This window comes from Eurosta solidaginis, chromosome 2, assembly GCF_040869045.1.
Source record: "Eurosta solidaginis isolate ZX-2024a chromosome 2, ASM4086904v1, whole genome shotgun sequence".
Lineage (NCBI taxonomy): Eukaryota > Metazoa > Arthropoda > Insecta > Diptera > Tephritidae > Eurosta > Eurosta solidaginis.
Window position 1 is genome coordinate 191,034,142 of NC_090320.1, and position 26,236 is coordinate 191,060,377.

Consider the following 26,236-nt stretch of genomic DNA (forward strand, 5'->3'; position numbering starts at 1 on the left):
CTCCAGTAATGATGTGGTGCAACAAAATACAAAAAAAAAAAAAAATTCAAAATGGGCGTGGCTCCGCCCTTTTTCATTTAATTTGTTTAGGATGCTTTTAATGCCAAAAGTCGAACAAAAATTAACCAATCCTTGTGAAATTTGGTAGAGGCTTAGCTCCTAGCACGATAACTGTTTTCTGTAAAAAAGGACGAAATCGGTTGAAGCCACGCCCAGTTTTTATACACAGTCGACCGTCTGTCCTTCCGCTCGGCCGTTAACACGATAACTTGAGCAAAAATCGATATATCTTTACTAAACTCAGTTCACGTACTTATCTGAACTCACTTTGTATTGGTGTAAAAAATGGCCGAAATCCGACTATGACCACGCCCACTTTTTCGATATCGAAAATTACGAAAAATGAAAAAAATGCCATAATTATATATCAAATACGAAAAAAGGAATGAAACATGGTAATTGTATTGGTCTATTGACGCAAAATATAACTTTAGAAAAAAACTTGGTAAAATGGGTGTGACACCTACCATATTAAGTAGAAGAAAATGAAAATGTTTTGCAGGGCGAAATCAAAAGCCCTTGGAATCTTGGAAGGAATACTGTACGTGGTATTACATATATAAATAAATTAGCGGTACCCGACAAATGATGTTCTGGATCACCCTGGTCCACATTTTGGTAGATATCTCGAAAACGCCTTCACATATACAACTAAAGGCCACTCCCTTTTAAAGCCCTCATTAATACCTTTAATTTGATACCCATATCGTACAAACACATTCCAGTCACCCCTGGTCCACGTTTATGGTGATATCTCGAAAAGGCGTCCACATATAGAACTAAGGCCCACTCCTTTTTAAAATACTCATTAACACCTTTCATTTAATACCCATATCGTACAAACAAATTCTAGAGTCACCCCTGGTCCACCTTCATGTCGATATCTCGAAAAGGCGTCCACCTATAGAACTAAGGCCCACGCCTTTTTAAAATACTCATTAACACCTTTCATTTGATACCCATATCGTACAAAAAAATTCCAGAGTCACCCCTGTCCCACCTTTATGGCGATATCTCGAAAAGGCATCCACCTATAGAACTAAGGCCCACTCCCTTTTAAAATACTAATTAGCACCTTTCATTTGATACCCATATCGTTCGAACAAATTCTAGAGTCACCCCTGGTCCACCTTTATGTCGATATCTCGAAAAGGCGTCCACCTATAGAATTAAGGCCCACGCCCTTTTAAAATACTCGTTAACACCTTTCATTTGATACCCATATCGTACAAACAAATTCTAGAGTCAACCCTGGTCCACCTTTATGGCGATATCTCGAAAAGGCGCCCACCTATAGAACTAAGGCCCACACCCTTTTAAAATACTCATTAACACCTTTCATTTGATATCCATATCGTACACAAAAATTCTAGAGTCACCCCTAGCCCACCTTTATGGCGATATCTCGAAAGGGCATCCACCTATAGAACTAAGGCCCACTCCCTTTTAAAATACTCATTAACACCTTTCATTTGATACCCATATCGTACAAAAAAATTCTAGAGTCACCCCGGGTCTACCTTTATGGAGATATCTCGAAAAGGCGTCCACCTATAGAACTAAGACCCACGCCCTTTTAAAATACTCATTAACACCTTTCATTTGATACCCATATCGTACAAACAAATTCTAGAGTCACCCCTGGTCTACCTTTATGGAGATATCTCGAAAAGGCGTCCACCTATAGAACTAAGGCCCACTTCCTTTTAAAATACTCATTAGGACCTTTCATTTGATACCGATATTGTACAAACCCATTCTAGAGTCACTCCTGGTCCACGTTTATGGCGATATCCCGAAAAGGCGTCCACCCATAGAACAAAGGCCCACTCCCTTTTAAAACACTTATTACACTTTTCGTTTGATACCCATATTGTACAAACGCATTCTAGAGTCAACCCAGGTCCACTTTTATAACGATATTCCGAAATGCGTCCACCTATAGAACTTAGGCCCACTCCCTTTTAAAATACTCATTAACACCTTTCATTTGATACCCATATAGTACAAACAAATTCTAGAGTCACCCCTGGTCCACGTTTATGGCGATATCTCGAAAAGGCGTACATCTATAGAACTTAGGCCCATGCTCTTTTAAAATACTCATTAATACCTTTTATTTGATACCCATATCGGTCAAAATAAATTCTAGAGTCACCCCTGGTCCCTCGAAAAGACGTCCACCTATAGAACTTAGGCCCACTCCCTTTTAAAATTATCATTAACACATTTCATTTGATACCCATATCGTACAAACAAATTCTCGAGTCAGGCCTGATCCACCTTTATGGCGATATCCCTAAATGGCGTCCATCTATAGATCTATGGCCCACTTCCTCTTAAAATACTCTTTAATACCTTCCATTTGATACACATGTCATACAAACACATTCCAGGGTTACCCTAGGTTCCTTTTACAACATGGTGATTTCCCTTACTTTGTCTCCACAGCTCTCAACTGAGTATGTAATGTTCGGTTACACCCGAACTTAGCCTTCCTTACTTGTTTTTATATTTTTTTTATTTAATTGAAAAAAAAAATTCCAAAAATAAAATTTTTTTTTTATCAATTTTATTTATATAACAAAAAAATGTAAGAAAATGATTTTTAAGTATCCTTTTCTTTATATATTATGGTAATCTACGATTAAAATAACCAGGATTAATGACTGACACAGTAAACATGTAACTTTTCTAAAAATAATGTAACAAATTATGAATTTATTTTCTGGCGTTTAAATATTTTACAAATTATTTGTTCTTCTGAATTTGAAAAGTTTTTAACATACAAACAACCATTTTTGTCAGGAATTATGCAATGTAATTGTTGAGTTCCTGTAATCGATTTTGTTTTCAAAAATCTTTCATTCAAATCTTTTACTGCTGTATTATAATCATCTTCTGGGGAAAACTTGACTGTAATGTTTGGCAAGTTGTCCGGATCAGAAGTCCATTTAAAAAGTCCTTCAGGTGTCTTTATTTGATTATCAACCGCGAGTTGGAGACTTGCTCTTGCTGCATATCGTTTGATAATGCCACCAGTACCATTATACGGACCTTTGCCATGAGTAGCCGCAAAAAAGTGCCATTCGGCAGGAATGACAAAATCATCTTCATGATAATATAAATTTACAAAGTTTTTGAAGTTTTTAAATTGTTGAGGAGCTCCATCGGAAAAATAATAAATCTTGTCACAACGTTCAGGAAAACTCTTCACATAATCAGTAATTATTTTAATAAAAACATGAACAGCAAAGGCATCATGATTATTACTTACTTACTTAATTGGCGCTTAACCGTCTAAACGGTTATGGCCGTCCAACAAGGCGCGCCAGTCGCTCCTTCGCTCCGCCAACCGGCGCCAATTGGTCACACCAAGGGAGTTTAAATCGTTTTCCACCTGGTCCTTCCAACGGAGTGGGGGCCGCCCTCTACCTCTGCTTCCATAGGCGGGTTCCGATAGAAACACTTTCTTGGCCGGAGCATCATCTTTCATTCGCATAACATGGCCTAGCCAGCGCAGCCGCTGCGTTTTAATTCGCTGGACTATGATTATTACAATCTGAAATAATTGCTAAGCTTTTGTGTTCAAGTTTGCCATTTACTTTATAATAAATTACTACCGGAAAAATTGTTGCCTGGTTATTGTTCCAGTGAAAACAAATAATAATAAATTCATTTAGTTTTAATGTTTCTTTCACCGTTTTTAAAAATTTAGCTTGTTCTTTGGCGATGAATGAGTGAGGTAGAAGAGTTTTTAATTCACCACAAAAATCTTCAACAAATTCTTCTTTAGGCTTAATAAAAGTTTCTAAACTGCTTCTCGGCTTTGATTATAGGTAATATTCTCAATTTCGTGGTTCTCAAAACATGTCAGTAAAATATTGATCAATTCATCTACCCCTGGACAGTTATTACATCTACCCAAATAACATTGAAACGATGGAGTTTCACATATAATCATGCTCAAGCAATCGCTATAGTGTTGAACGGGCTTTTCTGCATTTCTCGTTAAAGAATTAATATTTGCACCTGAAATGATTAAGTTAAATGAAAATTTACGCATTTATAATTATTAATAAATTTGATATTTACTAAGCATCATCAATTTAACGTTTTGATGGATCGTACATACACAGATGGTGTGTGTTCCACTTGCCCCTGCTAACACACAATGTCTAGGTCGCAAAGAAGCAAATTTCGAAAATCCAATTTTCTCTGCAGCGTTTACTTCCCGAAAACTTTGGTATAATTCTTTTAAGTTAGACAGGACAAGTCTTTTTGGACGTGCACTCGATTCCCATCGTCACTTCGAACTGAAACAAAGTCTTTCATACCTGGCATCAGAGCTTTCAATTTTACTCCATCTTCAATTTTCCTCCCTATAAAAAAGATGTAATTGAATTTTCAATTGTATTTCAAATATTAATTCTATGTTATATATACCTAATTTCGATTCAGGTGTTGAAAGTATACCTTTTTCTTCAACCAACATTTTCGCTAGCCTTGTCATATGTCTTGATGAATTCATAGTTTCACAAATACGCCTTTCAGTCCATTTTTCTGGTAATAATGTTAATATTTGTATTTTCAAAGACTTTTCCGTTTCTTTATCGTTGAATTTGTCACACAGCATTTTAACTAAAGCTCAAAAATGTTCACCATCATCATCGATCGATTCTTCATCAGTAGAAGAGAGTAAATCTTTTTTCAAGTTCTCAGATATTTTATTTATTTTGTTGTACAAAAATTGATTGCCTTTTGATCTTCTTGATGGAATTGGTGATTGATTCAACAGTTGTAAAGCACGGTTTATTACAGGTAATTGAGTTGCAGCGCTAACTTGGGATGCCGAGGTTGATTGTATATCATCTGTGTTACTGTCACTATCAATCTGATAATTGTTTTCATAACTGTTACTTGCGGGTTGCTTAACTATTTTCGAAGCTTCGTTACGACATGAACTGCATAATAAATAATAATCACCTAATCCTAACACTACTTTCATAGCGTCAGTCGCTGGACGCAAACCAATTTTTTTATAATGAGACTCCAACTCAAAAGGATTGCAACATCGATCGAATTGTTTATTTGATGCCATGATATTTCGATGAAATTATTTTAGTAAACGTAGATAAGTATTGAATACGAATGTACTTATGTGTATACCGGCCTAATGCAGTTGCTGGACAGCGAAAGCGAGTCATTTTAATCGTAGATTACCATAATATATCAAGAAAAGAATACTTAAAAATCATTTTCTTACATTTTTTGTTATATAAATAAAATTGATAAAAAAAATTTTAATTTTTGAAAAAAATGAATCAAAAAAAAAAAAAATATAAAAAAAATCGGCCCACTCCGGGATTAGTGGGGATGATTGCAGAATTGATTGAAGTTTTTTATGAGAAAAAAAAAATGGCGAAATTCGAAAAATCTCGAAAAACTGAAAAATTAAAAAAAAACTTTAAACATTTTTTTGTATTTTTTCCGAAAAGTACATTTATAAACAAATTAAAAAAAAAAAAGATGCCAAACGGTCAATTTTTGAAAAAGTTATAGCATTTTGAAAACAAAAACGGTGTTTTTTTTTTTAAATTCATAACTTTTTTTGAGTTGGATGAAAAAATTTGAAAAAATTCTGAAAAACGTCTTTCGTAAGCTAGAAAAAGAAGAAAAACTTTCAGCCAATTCTAAATGGGGTCGGGTTCAAAATTGGTTGAAAAGGGATGGAATACCCCATATATATATAGTTACATATACATACATACGTACTTGCATAATACACTGTCTTCTCTATATAAACCTTTTTTCTGTAGGTAGTACATATTAAGCTGATCCATCCAATCTTTCTAGTAAATTTTAAATAATATTCTTTCTAATAACATTGTTATTGTAACGTAGCTAATTAATTTCTTTCGCCTCATAAACTTTTATGTGAGCTCAGTTTTAATAATATAGTATCGAAGTGGAAAGCGAATCATGTCGGTGGTGAAGGAAATGCAGTTTGTTGCGACGTCATTGCGTGTGGCATGCGGTTGACACTCAAATGATCTACGACAATTCGTACTCGTGTACGCTGCTATTTTTATGGTATTCAAGTAGTTGAAAGTTTATGTATGAATAAGTCAAACGACAAAGTTAGGTACATATGTATGCACACATGTAGGTGTAAGTAAATACTTTCATGTTTGGATAAATTGTGTGAATGTTTAGTCTTCGTTCTTAATGTAAAACAAACTTTAACTAACGCAGTTGTTATCAATAAAACTATTTAATGTTACGGTAATGTAACACCTAGGGTCTTATTTTGTAACTCGATTCGAAAGAAATTTCTTTGAGGTTGAAAAAAAATCAAAGTAATTTTACGGCTATCGTATCGCATTACCTTACAGGAAGTATATTGTAACGAATTTAGTGTAATTCCGCTTATTTGCAACCTTCTGCTAACGTTCGAATCACTAAACTGTTGAATAAATAACTCCAATATTCAATAATGCAAAATCGTCTTTATTAGACTACTTTCACAATAACACTTCTACTTCTCAACAGATAGCGTACTTAAATCAAACTGATTCGTCGTGCCTCAGCTGGTTCTGCTTTTATACTCTTCGGTTACCTCGTTGACATATTTCTAGGCGTTTCTATTTCTAGAATTTGCTACTTGTTTTCCAGCTATAACTACAGATGCACGTTATAGCTTCTCATGTGAGTGATACTTCCACCGATGATTGCCTACTTTTGGAAGTATCTCAGATATATGCATGTGTTTGTGCGTTTCTCTCAGCTGGTTGTGAAGACATAATGATTGATTTGTTTATGTGCATACAAGTCACTGCTTAGTATCGGCTTAGAGATGATAGTATCCCTTAGTGTTGCTAATATTTGTCACAATATATTATTCCAATTACGAGTGAATACAAAAAGGCTCGTGTCAAGAAATATCTTATTTGATATCGAACTATTCTTAAGAAAGCGAATGCCGGTATCATTTTCCGAAATTTTTTCAATTACATGTGGGGATTACTGCATCTCCGGATCTGGAAATACCTTCTCACAAGCTGTTGAAGTGGCAAGATATCTTTTGGAAGAGCTTCCAAGGTTGGATAATGTTTTTTTTCATGATTTTGCCACGATGTAGCCAAATATCCGAATAGCTGGATTTTTTGCATAGCTATCCGGATATTCGAACATTCGGTTTATCAGGAAAGTTGGTGAATCCGCATGAAACTCACAGTCCTACCTGGTATCCTAGAAAGAAACACCAAAGAAATCAAAAAAAGGCAAAGCCTTTCCCAATTCAAAGTCAGAGTTTTGGTCATATATGTATGTATGTAACACTCCAATATTCCTTGTTCAGACTGGGTGCTGACACGTTGTTGTTAAAATGTTTTTGTTGTGTTTCCGATATGGGAATGTGTCTAAATTGTAATTTGTTTGTTATTATACTGTAATTAAAAGAAGAATAAACAGCGCACGCATTGGGGAAGGTGACCACACTCCTCTCCTAGTGCTGCCGGCTATTCTACATAGAAGAGCTAGCTAGTCGTAGAATAAGCAGCTACTTTGCCAAAATCACTTTCGCTTTCTGGAGCATTTTTAAAGAGCAGCCAGAACTCCTTGTCAAGAAGACGTATGATTGTAGATGCAGGGAGGTAAGAAGGTTCGATGCCGAGGCGCTGACGATTGAAGTACCAGTGGGCTGCTATAGTTTGCGATATGCCTGATGGGAACTAGGGCTGAAAATTTACCTGGGTAATGAGATACCCGAATATTCAGGTGGCGGGAACCCAATTACCCAGGAATTACTCGAGTATCCAAAGATCCGGACACCCGAGCAGTACCCAAAATCTGTGAACAATGTTGTTTCGACATACTGTTTAGGGCCTTTGTGAATTAAGGTAACGGTATGTGTTTATATATCAATCGGAGCAGGAGTTATTGCAGAGCACAAGAAAACTCTGATAATACTCGATCCAATTACCTGGATACCCGGGCATTACCATAATTACTCAGGCAGCCGGCTACAATAAGAATACCGAATCGTGTGACTGCTACATCATACATATGTGGCACGTCTCACAGCCCTATCCAAGATTCACCCCTAAGCACCGAAGAAGCTGTATAAAGAATGCACAAAAGTATTAAAATATCTAAACGTCATTAACCATCGAATTGTCTTACGGGTACACTGACCATCAGTATGGTGATGTGCTTAAGGCTAAAACCAGACAAGGTCTCTCCTTTATAAACTGCTTTACAATGTGTAATCTAAAATTATTGCTCGCAGTCCGAGATAAAACCACCTGCACATGTAAACAGAACAACCACCCAGCGGGAAGAAACGCTTGCTGAAGACGCCCCAGAACGGCAAAAAGCAGGAAAAAAAGCATCTGGAAAGGAAAAGCAAATGGCTCAAATCAGAAAAGTAATTTAAATATGTAGTAAAATTATTATTTTAAACAAAATATTCAAATTTAAATAATTTTGTTAGATTAAACAAAAAGCAAGTTCAAATTGTATAAAAGTCAACACAATGAAATGAATATTTAGGCAATGGTGTAATAATAAAGGTGATGCCAACAACATAACCTTACTTTTTCGGTAGCTCTATTTTCCAGTATTTACTTTTATTACAAAAGTAATAAATTTTGATGGCTTCATTATTTGTAGGAAATTGCCCAAAAAAATTGTTTCCGGCAAAATGTTTTCTATATTCTTTTGGAGAACACAAAATAACGTTATTCTTTTTGGTTAAACAATCATATTAGCGGCTTATATAGTTATAATATTTCTAAACGTATAGTAAAATCTACTCTGCTCGTAGTAGAACTCAAAGGCAGTTCTGTATGATAGACAACCCTCTCAAATATGCATGCGGAACTTGTCAGAATAATGGAAAACGTCAACGGAATTGGATAATTGAAAAGTGACGCCGTTGCATACTTTTCCAGGAAACTTGATTTGTAGGGCTTCTACTTAAATTTTGCCTCTACAAGAAAAAGTAGTTTCGCAAAGAGGTTAATTGAAGTTCAGAGTGGGAGTTCAAGATGGTGGTCAGTCACCTGTAGTAATTCCCTCATGACATAAACTGCTGAAATGTATATTTTTAAAAAATTGTATATGAGAAACTGGGCAAACGCCAATGGCTTACATTTAAGTTGTTGTATTGCATCTGTTGCCAATCTTAAGAAAAAAGTAAAGACATTTTCATTTCTGCCATCAAAGCATATACATAGATGGGAAGGCTCTAAAAGTAGACAATAAAATTACGAACCTGTGGTTTGTGAAAAATTCAACACTAATTTGTATGCTACTTTGAGAAATCTTCGTAGATGTGGATTTTATACTCCAACTGACACAGGTGTTCAACTTGCTTTACAGCTAATCTTACCAACAATAACATACGCACAAGTAGTATATAGTAAATTTGATGCCCATTCCTTACGTAAGATCAGCGTGTCACGTTATGTCTATGGTCTTTAAAAGTTTGATCACATTTCGCCATGGAGGATCAGTCTCTTGGGCTGTGAAATTTTGGAGTGTCTCAAGGCCAGAAACTGCATTTTTCTTTACAAACTGATTACTAATAAAATGCCTAGTTATCTCTACGAAAAATTAAGCTTTACAAGACCAGCTCAACTGAGTGACCTTGTTGTCCTCACTTTAACTCATTGGCCTCAACCAGGCGTTAAAGCTGTTCGTATTTGGAATGCAATCCCTGCGAGTTTAAGAAACAAATTTAACAAAATCAACTTTAAAGCATCTATCTATGCTTATTTCCGAAATGATCCTTAGAAGAAAAACCATCTACTAGTCAGCGTAGTTTTTTAAAGTGTAATTTTATTTCTTCGTTATTTTCTTAAGTTTGATTTTTATTTAATCATTATTATTTTCTTGTCTTGACTTTTTTGATTAATTTTTCATGTGTCCAGCACTGAAATCCAGCGAAGAATCAATCTTGCCAATAAATGCTACTTTGGACTAGGTAGGAAATTAAAAAGTAAAGTCCTCTGTCGGCGAACGAAAATCATACTCTACAAGTCACTTATCGTACCCGTCCTGCTATATGGGGCAGAAGCATGGACCATGACAACAGCAGATGAAGCGGCTTTGGGAGTGTTCGAGAGAAAAGTTATTCGAAAGATTTATGGACCTCTACGTGTTGGCGATGGCGAGTACCGAAGAAGATTTAATGATGAGCTGTACGAGCTATACGCAGACATCAACATAGTCCAGCGAATTAAAACGCAGGCTAGGCCATGTTATGCGAATGAATGATGATGCTCCGGCCAAGAAAGTGTTTCTATCGGAACCCGCCTATGGAAGCAGAGGTAGAGGGCGGCCTCCACTCTTGGAAGGACCAGGTGGAAAACGATTTAAACTCCCTTGGTGTGACCAATTGGCGCCGGTTGGCGGAGCGAAGGAGCGGCTGGCGCGCCTTGTTGGACGGCCATAACCGTTTAGACGGTTAAGCGCCAATTAAGTAAGTAAGTAAGTAAGTAAGTAAAATCAAAGTTCATACATAGCATACGACAGAGAGAGTGTCGTATTCTTGTATAACTTTAAGATTTGAGTTGTTTCCATGGTTTCCGATATAAAATTTTATTGAAGCATAGCACATACGGCGAATAGGTATATCTACGTATGTATGAATATAGGGCGTGCTAATTTATTGTCAAAAAAGTTATTTATTAATTTTTAAAATTTCAAAAAAATTTCGTGACAAAATGTAAATAAAACAAGTAAGGAAGGCTAAGTTCGGGTGTAACCGAACATTACATACTCAGTTGAGAGCTATGGAGACAAAATAAGGAAAATCACCATGTAGGAAAATGAACCTAGGGTAACCCTGGAATGTGGTTGTATGACATGTGTATCAAATGGAAGGTATTAAAGAGTATTTTAAGAGAGAGTAGGCCATAGTTCTATGGATGGACGCCATTTAGGGATATCGCCATAAAGGTGGACCAGGGCTGACTCTAGAATGTGTTTGTACGATATGGGTATCAAATGAAAGGTGATAATGAGTATTTGAAAAGGGAATGGGCTTTAGTTCTATAGGTGAATGCCTTTTCGAGAAATCCCCATAAAGGTGGACCAGGGGTGACTCTAGAATATGTTTGTACGATATGGGTATCAAATGAAAGCTGTTAATGAGTATTTTGAAAAGGAGTGATCCTTAGTTCCCTAGGTGGACGCCGTTTCGAGATATCGCCATAAAGGTGGACCAGGGGTGTCTCTAGTTGTACGATATGGGAATCAAATGAAAGGTGTTACTGAGCGTTTTAAGAGGGAGTGGGCATTAGGTCTATAGGTGGACGCCTTTTCGAAATGTCGCCATTAGGGTGGGCCAGGGGTGACTCTAGAATGTGTTTGTACGATATGGGTATCAAACGAAAGGTGTTACTGTGCATTTTAAGAGGGAGTGGGCATTAGGTCCATAGGTGGACGCCTTTTCGAGATATCGACATTAGGGTGGGCCAGGGGTGACTCTGGAATGTGTTTGTACGATATGGGTATCAAACGAAAGGTGTTACTGAGCATTTTAAGGGGGAGTGGGCACTAGGTCTATAGGTGGACGCCTTTTCGAGATATCGCCATTAGGGTGGGCCAGGGGTGACTCTAGAATGTTTGTACGATATGGATATCAAACGAAAGGTGTTACTGAGCATTTTAAGAGAAAGTGGGCATTAGGTCTATAGGTGGGCGCCTTTTCGAGATATCGCCATTAGGGTGGGCCAGAGTGACTCTAGAATGTGTTTGTACGATATGGGTATCAAATGAAAGGTGGTAATGAGTATTTTAAAAGGGAGTAATCCTCAGTTCTATAGGTGGACGCCTTTTCGAGATATCGCCATAAAGGTTGACCAAGGGTGACTCTAGAATGTTTGTACGATATGGGTATCAAACGAAAGGTGTTACTGAGCATTTTAAGAGGGAGTGGGCATTAGGTCTATAAGTGGACGCCTTTTCGAGATATCGCCATTAGGGTGGGCCAGGGGTGACTCTAGAAAGTTTGTACGATATGGGTATCAAACGAAAGGTGTTACTGAGCATTTTAAGAGGGAGTGGGCATTAGGTCTATAGGTGGACGCCTTTTCGAGATATCACCATTAGGGTGGGCCAGGGGTGACTCTAGAATGTTTGTACGATATGGGTATCAAAGGAAAGGTGTTACTGAGCATTTTAAGAGGCAGTGGACATTAGGTCTATAGGTGGACGCCTTTTCGAGATATCGCCATTAGGGTGGGCCAGGGGTGACTCTAGAATGTTTTTACGATATGGGTATCAAACGAAAGGTGTTACTGAGCATTTTAAGAGGGAGTGGGCATTAGGTCTATAGGTGCACGCCTTTTCGAGATATCGCCATTAGGGTGGGCCAGGGTTGACTCTAGAATGTGTTTGTACGATATGGATATCAAATTAAAGGTATTAATGAGGGTTTTAAAAGCGAGTGGCCCTTAGATGTATATGTGAAGGCGTTCTCGCGATATCGACCAAATGTGGATCAGGTGATCCAGAAAATCATCTGTCGGGTACTGCTAATTTATTTATATATTCAATAACACTAACAGTATTCCTGCCAAGATTCCAAGGGCTGTTGATTTCGCCTTGTAGAACTTTTTCATTTTCTTCTACTTAATATGGTAGGTGTCACACCCATTTTACAAAGTTTTTTCCAAAGTTATATTTTGCGTCAATAAACCAATCCAGTTACCATGTTTCATCCCTTTTTTCGTATTTGGTATAGAATTATGGCATTTTTTTAATTTTTCGTAATTTTCGATATCGATAAAGTGGGCGTGGTTATGGTCGGATTTCGGCCATTTTTTATACCAAGATAAAGTGAGTTCAGATAAGTACGTGGGCTAAGTTTAGTAAAGATATATCGGTTTTTGCTCAAGTTATTGTGTTAACGGCCGAGCGGAAGGACAGACGGTGGACTGTGTATAAAAAATGGGCGTGGCTTCCACCGATTTCGCCCATTTTCACAGAGAACAGTTAACGTCATAGAATCTATGCTCCTACCAAATTTCAAAAGGATTGGTAAATTTTTGTTCGACTTATGGCATTAAAAGTATTCTAGACACACTAAATGAAAATGGTCGGAGCCACGCCCATTTTGAAATTTTCTTTTATTTTTGTATTTTGTTGCATCATATCGTTACTGGAGTTGAATTTTGACTTAATTTACTTATATACAGTAAAGATATTAAATTTTTTGTTAAAATTTGAATTTAAAAAAATTTTTTTTTAAAAAGTGGGCGTGTTCTTCATCCAATTTTGCTAATTTTTATTTAGCACATATATAGTAATAGTAGTAACGTTCCTGCCAAATTTCATCATGATATCTTCAACGACTGCCAAATTACAGCTTGCAAAACTTTTAAATTACCTTCTTGTAAAAGTGGGCGGTGCCACGCCCATTGTCCAAAATCTTACTAATTTTCTATTCTGCGTCATAACGTCAACCCATCTACCAAGTTTCATCGCTTTAACCGCCTTTGGCAATGAATTATCACATTTTTTCGGTTTTTCGAAATTTTCGATATCGGAAAAGTGGGCGTGGTTATAGTCCGATATCGTTCATTTTAAATAGCGATCTGAGATGAGTGCTCAGGAACCTACATACCAAATTTCATCAAGATACCTCAAAATTTACTCAAGTTATCGTGTTAACGGACGGACGGACGGACGGACGGACGGACGGACGGACGGACATGGCTCAATCAAATTTTTTCTGGATCCTGAATATTTTGATATATGGAAGTCTATATCTATCTAGATTCCTTTATATATGTACAACCAACCGTTATCCAATCAAACTTAATATACTCTGTGAGCTCTGCTCAACTGAGTATAACAACGAAAAACAAGGCAGTAACAATATAAGCGGTTGCATATATTTAGGGTTTTTATTGCTTTTTGCTGATGTTCACAGTGTTTTAAAATATACTTCAAAAGACAATAAAAGACCTTGTGCATTTCCTAACTATATTTTTTTGTTTTATATAAATTTTTTTTCCGCAAGCTGATACTAATTGTAAATTGCTCTTCCTTGGTTCTTTGAGGTGTGATCTACATATTTAAAATGGATTGACATTGAAAATAAATAATAAAAGCTATTTCAAAATCGGCGAAAATTTACGATTTACCATGGAATGTTCTAAATATATGTATGCTAATTATTTGAACATAATATATGAGCATACTTAGTTGCATATGAATGGGGTTTTTGCTACAGTGAATTTACCATAAATCAAATAGTTTACCTGAAATTTCCCAACAAATAATAAATGACCAACCAAGCCGACAATGTCTGGTAAAAGCCTTGCACATATATACGAGTATACATATATACATACGTACACACTAGGTACATATGAGCCGTTTATTTTGAAAGTGGTATAAGTCATTTCATGTCGTTTAGGTTCAGTGGTAATTTGTTTGTATCTCTCCTCGCCTCCAGTTTTTAGAGTCCAATATCCAAAAGATGCAATTCTTATTATTATTTTATAATTGTAGAACCATCTATATATGTATGCATTCGTTCAAAAATAACAATGCATTTAAGACCATGAGTTGGAAATGACTTATGCCACTTTCAAAATAAACGGCTCATATGTGTGTATATAATTGTATATGGATTTCGACTTGCAGGTGCAAATGCTAAGCTTTTAGCCAGTCCTTAAAGGCGTTATGGGCATCTCTAAATGTCAACGGCGCATGTATTTTACTTATATGTATATACATTAACTTACATCTGTATGCAAATTTAATTACTATACATTTCAACTTAGAAATTGTAGGCCTGTAATTTCAATAACATTCAACCAACACGCATGCTGAGGTGGATATGGCAAAGATAAGAATAATACATTTTGTGGTTATACCCAATCTTGCTTGCAACGAACCAACATCATAATTCATATATACATACAAGGAAAACTGTGAACAAAAAAACTCACTGATAAAAACTTCGTGAGTTTTTTTGGCAGCCAGTGTACACTGTTGTGACCAGTGTTGCCAGGTGATGCAAAAAAAAAGAAGCTAGATGGCAAAAAAAAGGTTAGAAAAGGCTAAATTTAGAAAAAGAAGAAGCTAAAAAAAGGGCAGAAATTTTTTGGTTAGTTCATTAAATTTTTTTATATAAAAACTTATAAACATAACTTAAGCATAACTTCCTGTATAACAAAACATATCAGGCACATTTTCTTTGACTAGCACATGGAATTACTTTAAATGATTGCATATGTGTATTGTACATACAAAAACTATTACAAACTAATTATTTATGTAAAATATTCCCCGTCTGAAGAATCAGAAGAGCTTATGTCTGGGTATAAAGTTTGGCTATTTACCATAGATATGAGATCATAGGTAATTTCAAAGTCATTACAACATTTAGATAAGCGTTTTAACGAGCATCTAATATTAAGCAGCGCATTAAGCATCTAAATTTTTAGTTTGTTCCTTAATTTAGTTTTCAGAATTTTCATGCCACTAAAAACTCTTTCAACCTCCGCGTTACTGAGTGGTAACACTAAAGAACTAAATATGAATTCGACAAGTTCTAAAAAAGGAGGTTCGTTTAATGCATTTTTATGTTCTCGGACTTCCGACCAAAATTCCATGGTGGAGTGTACATTTTTCCATTGTATAGTTACAAGTTTTCGCCACTGCAGCTCTATTAATGCTATTTGACTTGAAGAATAACTATACTTCTCTTTTTCAAAGTAAGAAAATACATCTGGCTTTGAAATTTTCAACGAATTTTCAGCAGAAAAAGAATTAATTTTTTGTAGAGAACTCATATTATTAGGTATTAGGTGTTCACAGGAACTATTGAAATTATTTTATTTTAGAAATTTTTAAAAATATATTCAGAGTAAAAAAGGCTAGAAAAAAGTCACGAAGCTAAACACAAAATTTCGAGGCTAAAGGCAAAAAAAAGGCTAAATCTATCCTCGAAAAGGCTAACCTGGCAACACTGGTTGTGACATACAAAACTCATACGTACTGTTGCAGAATGCATTTTTGGTTTTCATGGCGTTTGATGAATATTTTCTCACTAACATAAGACTTTTACATTCAGCGCTCATTCAGCAAAACAATGTGCACAATAATTTACAGAATCGCATGAAAATTTAACGTGTACGTAAATTGTGTGTGCAAATGAGTTTTCAATGAGTGTACATTTTTCAGTTTTTCACAGTTAGGGAATTGACCCCCAGCAGAGCCGATAGCTATTGGCCGGTTTTACATTGAACGCTTTGTCGTGTAACATTGTGAGTGTCTCGAAGTAAGTGGCGTTAGCGCAATACAATTAGCAAATTTAATGTCAGATCCCGAAATACAAGCGTATATGCTGATTCTCGCCTATATTCTTAAAATTATAAATACCTTAAATAAAGAGTTCCAATCAGAAAAGATTCGTCTGGCATTCCTATACCATCACATTAAAGCACACTTCAAGCTTATCTTGAGCAACTTCATGCATAATGAGTACATAAAAAATATTTCGTTGTTTTATAGCTTTTAAACGTTTAAACGGTTAAGCGCCTATTAAGTAGGCAGTAGTGAACAGCGGAGGCACTGTTAAATAAAGCGCTGCTAAAAATCCATTGTAACTAGGCTCTGTTGATGCGCGCCTGTAAATATACCACACAATTTGGATCAAAAAACATGCTTTGTGCATTGGATTCCAAATGCAATAGATATTTAGCATTGCATTCCCCATTTTGGAGAATTATATACGGCTTTGCATTTGCTACGTCATGGCAAATACGCAACCTCAAAAACCGTAGTTTATTTTTGTTGATGCGTTGCAAACATGTGATATAAGTTATATATATGACCGATCTCTACGATTTTTTAGAACATACGTAAGCATTGTTTGAAATTCGAATCTTCTATCTGTTAAAATGGGGCAAAAATTACGAAAAGTACCAAAAAGTACCCTTATACCCCCTTTAGTGGGAGTTCAGGATTTTGTGCAAATGGGCTAGCATCATTGCATTTGCAAACTTGTATAGTAAATTTATACAATGCACTAACAAAATATTCAGCTTCAAAACAGGTGATAAATTTTCTCAATATAGAAAGGCAAATCACCAACTGCCAATCCATTATTGTATCGGGGGTGCCGTTGACAACACATCTCATGAAAGCGTAAACATAGCACTGCAGATAAGAGGAATTCAGATGCCTATCCAGATATGGATTGACAATCTACTCCGTACACGAATCGTTGAAGCCTATGTAGGCAACAGCGCAGTTAAAGTTAATACCATGAGGGGGTGCCCTCAAGGAGGTGTCCTGTCACCCCTTCTGTGGAGCCTAGTAGTGGATGAAGTCCTGCAAAAGCTATGTAGGCAACAGCGCAGTTAAAGTTAATACCATGAGGGGGTGCCCTCAAGGAGGTGTCCTGTCACCCCTTCTGTGGAGCCTAGTAGTGGATGAAGTCCTGCAAACGCTATCAAACAGTGGCATAAGGTGCTAATGATATGCTGACGACATCGTCATAATTGCAAGGGGTAAATTCAAGAGTACGCTCACATAGCTCAAAGAGCAGTGAACATTACAAGGGGATGGTGCGCCAGTGTGGGGCCTAACATCAAACCATCTAAGACAACCATCATCCCCTTCACTAGGGGAATGGTCCTACCAGCCCTGAGAGCAATAACAATAGATGGTGTGGCACTAAAATATGGAACCGCTGTGAAATATTTGGGGGTAATTTTTGACATCAAGCTCCTATGGAAACAACACTTCGACTCCATGAAAACTAGGACCACGAGGTCCATTATGGTATGCAAACGTCTAGCACGCAAATCATGGGCTGTAGCCCACATGTGCTAAGATGGATGTATACCATGATAGTAAAACCTATGATAACATATGGCTCGATAGCCTGGGCATCGAGATAAACTCGGGCGACGACGAGGCAAGCACTGTCAAAACTTCAGCGGCTGGCATGTGTGTGCATCACGGGAGCTATGCGCACATGCCCTACAACAGCGCTGGAAACTATCCTCGATCTAACCCCGCTGCATATATCGATAGAGCAGTCAGCCAAGCAAACCCTCCTGAATATCGTCAAAGAGGGCTCGGGCAAAGGTAAAGTCATATCGTCCCGTAACATGGAGGAATTGAGAGAGAAGATCCCAATCTCTCAACTCTCGAGGTATAAAGTAGAACTTGCAGACAAGGGTACATGGCAGGAAAGCAGAAGTGAGACCATTCAGCAGCTAAATAGAATAGCATTTTTCAAGCGGAAGTATCGCCATAAGCCAGTGCGCTGACCTGAACCTTCGGCGCGAATACTCCAATGAAACAATCGCCATACTCAGTGACAGTCAGGCCGCCCTCAAGGCGATCTCGGCGTTTGAAATGAAATCAGCAATGGTCCTTGAGTGCGTTGACAAGCGAAATCCACTAGGAGCACACAACGAACTACTCTTGGCCTGGGGTCCTGGCAACAGAGGAATTGAGGGTAATGAGCAGGCGGAAAGCCTGGCCAGAGAGGAAGCAACGACACGACCTAATGGTCCCGAGCCGTTCCTGCCAGTAGGCCCACATGAAATTAGGGGGCATCTATTAGTAGAAGAAAGGGAAAAGAGGGAAGGACACTGACGCAATATGCCAGGCCTGAGACAATCTAAGTTACTGTTGGGGGGTTACAGCACAACTCGATATAGGGCATTAATAGGCCTCTCGAAAAATAACCTAAGAATCCTAACAGCTATTCTTACAGGACACTGTAGACTAAACAGTCACATGCAAAATCATTCTCACATCAAATCCCTCAAGCCAGGTGAACTGCTAGGATTCATCAGAGATGCCGGCTTGGACGAGGTGCTGTGAAATAGCTGAGGGCACAGTCTATCTATCTATCTAACTGCCAATCCAAAGCGAAGAAAAAATTTAAAAACAAAAAAAGTTTTCCACGATCCGCAGCTTATATTTGCTATTGCAACCATGATAAAAAAATGGAGGTAGTTCCACTTAATGTGTCGTTAGCCCCTTGACTTTTGCGGGAATAATGACAATTTCATAAAATTCTCGCTACCAGATTGAAAAATGTTACGAATTAGTTTTTGTGTTTCCTGATATCCCACACCTCATAAAATTATTGCGAAATCACTTTATTGATGAAGCTTTGTTTCAAAATATATCCCTTTCAAAAGATGCCACAGAAGAACTATAAAATTGTGCAATTTCGACTTGAATATTAAACATAAAATAAAATGTTGGACGTTAAACCCGCCGGTATATTACTTACACTACAATGTTTTGGCAGCAATAATATCGTAAATTCCATACAAATTTTGGAAAGTATATTTTAACTCGAAAACGATGGATATATACATACATTATTCTGGGTAAAAAGTTACAAAGGGTTCGCTTCTAAATTCGTTTTAAAGGTATATTAATGTTATTGCTTAGCGGTACTTCGTAACGGTATAACGTCATAAACGGCATAAATGATATAGACTTCTACGATGTGGAGGCACAATTCTATTAATTTTTTTCAAAGAAAAATTACATGTTTTACCTTATTTTCAACACATATGTGTACTAAGCTGGGTTGATTTGCATGGACGAAAGTTAACCCATATAGCGCCATCAATTTTTCGATAGGTTTTGGCTCAGGAAAAAAAGTTCCACTAAGCATACCCAAAAAAAATAATTTTCGAGCCTGCAAAATTTGAGTTTTTTCACTTTTTTTTTCTTTGATTTTTAAGGTTTTTTTCATGAACTACTTAAAAAATTTTCATTTGATTTAAAAATTTTCATGTATACCGGTCCGACTCAAAATTGTCCGCTAAAAACTTTGGCGATAACAGTTTTTTGAAAAAAAAAAATATATATTTTTTGGGTTTTGAGGAGTGTTTTGGTGAAAAAATTTATTTTTTCGCCATTGTTTTTAAGGGTTTCTTCAGAAACGTGCAAATTGTTGCCGATGAAAACGAATTTGTCTCATAGTACCTATCCCACTTAAAATTATGCGATAAAAACGTTGGCATTAACAGTTAAAAACATTTCTTTTTTTGGTTTTTGGGACTTGTTTTGGTCGAAATCGATTTTTTTCATTTTCAAGGCTCCAAATCATTTTTATGTATATGTTTCCGTTAGACCCACCAATAAATATACCAAAATGATCAGGGGACGAGCTAAGTTGATTTAGCCATGTCCGTCTGTCCGTTTGTTTGAACGCGAACTAGTCCCTCAATTTTTGAGATATCTTGATGAAATTTGGTAAGCAGGCATATTTTGATGGGGGATTTGACATTTGTCGGAAACGACCCGATCGGACCACTATAGCATATACCTCCCATACAATCGATTGTTCAATAAGAGGGTTTTCGCCATTTCTGACCCATTTCTGCCTCATTTTAACAGCTAGCAACATCAAATTTTACCACAAGCTTACGTATTGGGCATAGATTGTTGTCTGAAAAAATCATCAAGATCGGACATATTTATAATTATATCCCATAAACCGGCTGTCGTAAGAGGCGACTAAAATACCAGATTCAAAGGGCTGTGTAGCGCAACCTTTTAGGTTGCCAGCGCAATATATAGCTTCTCCAAACCCAATTGTCAACCTCACCTATCCGCGGCGAATCCTGTTTCACTAACAGACGAGGCTCTGGCGACCCCAAGCTCCTAATGGAAATTGGGGGTAGGGAGGGAGGGAATGGCCTGAAGGTTTAATGTGGCCACATAAATCGTTCCCGAGATGGTCGGGCTAGCACCTTAATGGTGCTGTGGTACCGGAGCGTAACCGGATTTGTATCCGGCAAAGGACCATCACATCGATAACACTCCCCAAAGCCTTCGGGGAGCAACCTTATCGCTACAACAACAACAACAACAACAGGTAAGAGGATTTTCATCATTTTTGTCGAAATCGATTTTTAGTCCGATCTTGATTTTTTCAGACAACAATCAATGCCCAATACGTAAGCTTGCTAGCTGTTAAAATGAGGCAGAAATGGAGCAGAAATGACGAAAACCCTCTTATTGAAGAATCGATTGTATGGGTGTACCATTTAAGCCTTGCATGTGCAGGTATTGATAAATATAGTTATAAAATTTTTGAGGAAAAACCTATGGCACGATTTATGTGTGATGAATGTGTTACATATATTCAGAATGTAGACTTGGTGTTACAAGAAATGCAAATGAGTGTGAAGAAAAACAATACAATATTAAATGAGTATAACGCCCCGATTCTAGTGTGGTAACAACATTCTTCACCACGGTAACGAAATCATGTGGTAACTTTTACATCCTTTTGATATTCTACCCGCGAAAGTAGCCGGATAATTTTTTACCCACAAAAGTAGGTGGTTACTTCGAAATAACAACACAACAGCTGTTGTTTAGAAAAGTCAAAACTGTAAAATAAAGTATTGTAAGCGCAAATAAGTAGAGGTAATAGTAAAAAAGTATTGCCTCTTGCTATGCATATTTGTTTACATTATGTACTTTCACAGAATAAATTACAATATACCTATGTAGAAACTTATCATGCATATACACTTCGTCCCGTTTATTCGTTAACCTCGTATCTACAAGTGAGACATTTTCGGTAAAGTGAACACGGTTACCACACCATGTTTTCATTTGCGACCGAAATTCATCGAAAAAAAGGACCAAATTTTTGTTTTATTTTATTAGTTCCATATAAAATATAGTGAAGACTTTCCTTTAATTCAAGCTGAACACATATATGTGCATGCAACCAAAAATGGTACTATATTTTGACATAGGACAAGTCTTTGTCTTTCACCAACCAAACGTTGTGAACCTAGTTTTGGTCACAAAGCTCTTGGTACTAGCATTATGTTGGTGATTGCAATGAAATAAAATGTATAGTGCAATTGGGTTTTACTAAGAAACGGTTCAAAATTTGCGTTCTGGTGTTGCCGAACTATGTATGTGGAAAACTCAGTAAATCATAAATGAAACTAAGCAATTTTGTTAGTGCTATTTTTATAGATGCTTACTTTTTCCCTTAACGTTTCAACTTCATATCAGATCCTAGATGCAGTAAGTGTGAGTTTTGATCCCAGGCCTCAGGGGGTCTGCTAGCACCTACGGGAATAATTTTATACAAAACATTTCTTCCGAAATCAAATCTCTTTTGCATTTGCTTCCTTCTGTCTTCGAGTTAAAATATTTCTAGTGCCAAGATACTTAGTTTTCAATTACCTTGCGTGGCTTAACACCACAATAGTCCTGGAATTCATTGAACTCATTGAGCTGGGTGAGAAATATTTAATTATCAACGTGCCAAACGAGAAGTAATGCATAGAATTTCTTTGTATAAGTTTTGAAAGTATTAGGCTCACGGCAGAGTGTTCGCTATGCTAGGCGAGAAGCAATTATTATTTTCATATATTTTACATACTGTTGTATAGCCGATCGAAATATCTAGCTGTTATTAATATTATTATGAAACAAGAGTTTTTTTGATTAGTCGGTTACTTCATCAACATTTAACGACAATGTGTTTGCCAACACTTTTCTTTTTAATGCCTGCCATAAATTATATACTAGGTGAAATATTATTGTTCTGGTACATTTTATGGACTGAGCAATTTTTTATGGTGAGAGTTCCATTGAAGTAAATTCAAAATTATATGGGGGCTAACGAAAGTGTGGCGAATTTTTGGGCATATTGTGAATTTATACCTGAGTGAAAAAGAAAGAAACGTACCAATCGTGGCTACTGCCTAAAAAGGACCAAAATTGAAGAAAAGGGACCAGCGGACGAAGACCATTTTTGATCTAAATGGACCAAAGTGGCAACCGTGCAAGCGAAGAAAACTACCTTTCAAATTTCTCCACAGACACTGGTGAGTTTTTCGGTGATGACAGCGTTACGACTTGGGCCAGAATCGCGGATAAAAGAACTGGTAACGATATTGGGTTACATAATGTTCTGGGTACTATTTTACCGGTAACGCTCAGAATCGGGGCGTAAATATGAGTTTGAAGAGGTGATGAAGAAAAGCCAAAATGAAAAAAAACTTTATTGGAAGCTGTAGAGGGTCGATATACTTAAAGAGTAGCAACTATGGAAATATCGCAAAAGCTTTTTTAAAAAAAAATGGTGAGATAAAAAGCTTATATGAAATGATGGAAGAAGTGAAAAATAAAACTGAAATAATTGGTAAAGACAATGAAAAGGTATGTAGCGAAATAAAGAAAATTAGTAGTAAAAACAATTAAAAAGGGCTGTCATACGCAGAAGTAATGAAAAATAATCAGGCCTGTTCTGAATTCCGACTCGGAATGAAAAGTAAAACGACATTGATTTCGACTCGATTTCTATTTGGTGTTCTCAATTCCGATTGTAAAAAATCGATTCGAAGTCGATTTCGAATCGTTTTCATTCCGATTCGGTAACCAGTTTAATCAGCTGTTTTTGCTTATGTGTTTTGGTTTAAGTATCATAAAATTTTATTTTAATTAAAAAAATGCCTGCATATATGGTTTTTGATGCGCAGACGCAAGAAGACGTGCTATTGTGCGTGCGAATCGTAAAAATGCTCTGGATCGGAATTCAGAACAGGTCGACTTCATTTCGATCAGCATCGATTAGTTTGCCTAATATATTTCTTGATAGAAGTTTTTAAAGAAAGATTTATTATGCCAATTTAACTCAAATTTAAACAAAAAAATACACACAACTCTTCCAAATAAAATGAAGAATTTAAAAAAATTATTTGAAAGACAAATATCGCAACATTTGTGTATAATCTGCCAATTAATTTTCATTCCGACTGCTCAGAGGCAATACTTTTCAAACCGATAATTTTTGGTCGGAATCGAAATTGAGAACACCAATCCATTTCGATTCCGAAAAAATTGATCGGAATCGGAATTCAGAACAGGCTAGAATAACAAAAAAGGTGAAAACAGAAGCAAAGATACTACAGTACCTGAATTAAAGAAACGTGCTTCTATTATTTTTAAATCAAAAAACAAACGTGGTATTGTGGTGATCGATAGCGTTGATGAAAATGAAAGAGACAAAATAAAAGAAATAATGGACAAAGAAATTAGTAATGAATATGAGATAAAGATACCTCGTGAATATAAACCAATACTATTTATAACAGGTATGCAATTTGAAAATAATGGTGATGAATTAACTGAATGTCTACGAAAACAAAATAAATGCTTTGAACAGGGTGAAGTAAAAATTATTAAGCAATATAATGTTAAAATTAGTCACAAAAATTATTATAATGCAATAGTTGAGGTGGATGTGGAAATATTTACTGAAGCGTTAAAATTAGATAAACTGAACATATGATGGGAAATGTGCAAAGTATACCATGGTGTGTGTTTTAAATGTAAAGGACACAACCACAAAGCTAGTGAATGCAAAAATTAAGATGTTTGTAGCAAATGCTTGGGTAAACATAAACCCATGGAGTGCAATGAACCACCTAAAAACATGTGCATAAATTGTATTAGAGCTAATGACAAATTAAATCTAGGGCTTGATACCAATCACCCGTGCAATAGCAAATATTGCCCTGCCTACTTAAAACACTTAAACGTAAAAAAACAAAGGCTAGGATATTAGCAACTAACAATAAGACCACTGGCTCACCTGAACCATGCTAATATTATGCAACGTAGGGTATCAAGGTACCAAAAAAGATTCACAAAGACATCAACAATGATAACATAAATGAAAACGTATAGTGCATTGTAATAAAGTTGAAAAAGGTTGATAAAATGTAAGTGGCAGATTGGAGTTCTGTACCACTCGCAGCTTTTGTAGAATACCTAAATGAAATTCTAATTGATATATATGAAAAAAGTAACCACAATAGAGTAGTCGGTGATTTTAATATTAACATGAACTGCATTTCAACATAAAGTACTAAATTAAATGAGATATTTGCTGTGATGGGTATGAGCCAAAAAATAGAATTTAATACGCAAATCACAGATACAAATGAATAGAAAATTGATTTATTGTTTTCAAACTCGGGTGAAATTCACTGTAATAATTTGCAGGAATACAAAATATCTGATCATGAAACTATAAAATTTAATATTAAAACGTCCAAAGTATACAAGATAAGACTGATCGAGAAAATCATAGCTTGGGATAAATATAATAGTGATATATTACTAAGCATCCTTAGATCATTTAACTTCAAATTTACTATAAATTTCTCAATTGATGTAAAAGTTGAATTAATTAATAATATAATGATTCAGGCTATGGAAAGTTTAACCTACGAGAAAGAAGTGAGTGGGATGAATATAAGAATATAAATAGGTCATTCAAAAATTTTGTAAATTAAAAAAAATAAAGTACATGGAGAATAAAATCATTTTGAATGAAAATAATGCTAAAGAAATGTCTCAAACAAACGGTTAACCTAACTAAAGATAACGAAGGGATAAAAATGGTGATACTGGATGGCATACTGGTTGAAAACGAAACCGATCTAGCAAATGGTCTATATAGATTTTTTGTAAACAATGTGATTGAAATTAATAATAACATAGAAACCTGTCAAGTAGCACTAGAGTAGCACAAATCCATTCAAAATTAAAGTTTGCTAACATTACAACCGATGATGTTATTAATATCCTAAAAGACTTTAAATATAAAATAGGTGGAAGAAAACTTCTATCCGAGGGTGTACTAAAAGATTGTATATCGTATATCGGATATTTCTATGCTCAAATAATCAATAACAGCTTAGAAGATGGTGTGGTACCTGAAATGTGGAAAACTTCAACAATAATACCTGTGGAAAAAGTTAAAAAGACAATGCAACCTGAAGAACTTAGACCCATAAATACCCTGCCAAGTGATGCTAAAATTCTCGACGTCGTTGTTAAAAAACAGTTGGTGAATCATCTTGAAGTAAATAATATACTAGTCTAGCAACAGTCAGGATTTAGGAAAAAACATTTCTGGCAGACAGCGCTGAACTTCGTGATATCTGATTGGAAAGAAGAGCTAAACAACAAAAAAGTAGTGGTTTCAGTTTTCCTTGACCTCAAAAGAGCTTTTGAAACGGTGGATAGAGAGCTATTAATAAAAAAAATGCAGCAGATTGACATAACTGATATTGAACTTAAATGGTTCCGCAAATATTTGAAGCAGAGAATGCAGAAA

The 26,236-nt window shown here is 36.1% G+C and overlaps 1 protein-coding gene and 1 long non-coding RNA gene across 5 annotated transcripts in view; one reads left to right on the forward strand and one right to left on the reverse strand.

The window, feature by feature from the left end:
* The window catches only part of LOC137240422 (zwei Ig domain protein zig-8-like), a 467,000-nt gene that overhangs the window by 54,896 nt on the left and 385,868 nt on the right, over positions 1-26,236 (forward strand). The window lies entirely within an intron of this gene.
* LOC137242512 (uncharacterized) lies at positions 3,775-5,255 on the reverse strand. The gene is made up of 3 exons (XR_010950269.1): positions 4,507-5,255; positions 4,156-4,442; positions 3,775-4,092 (listed from the first exon to the last, which is right to left on the reverse strand). It is a non-coding gene; the product is annotated as an uncharacterized lncRNA (long non-coding RNA).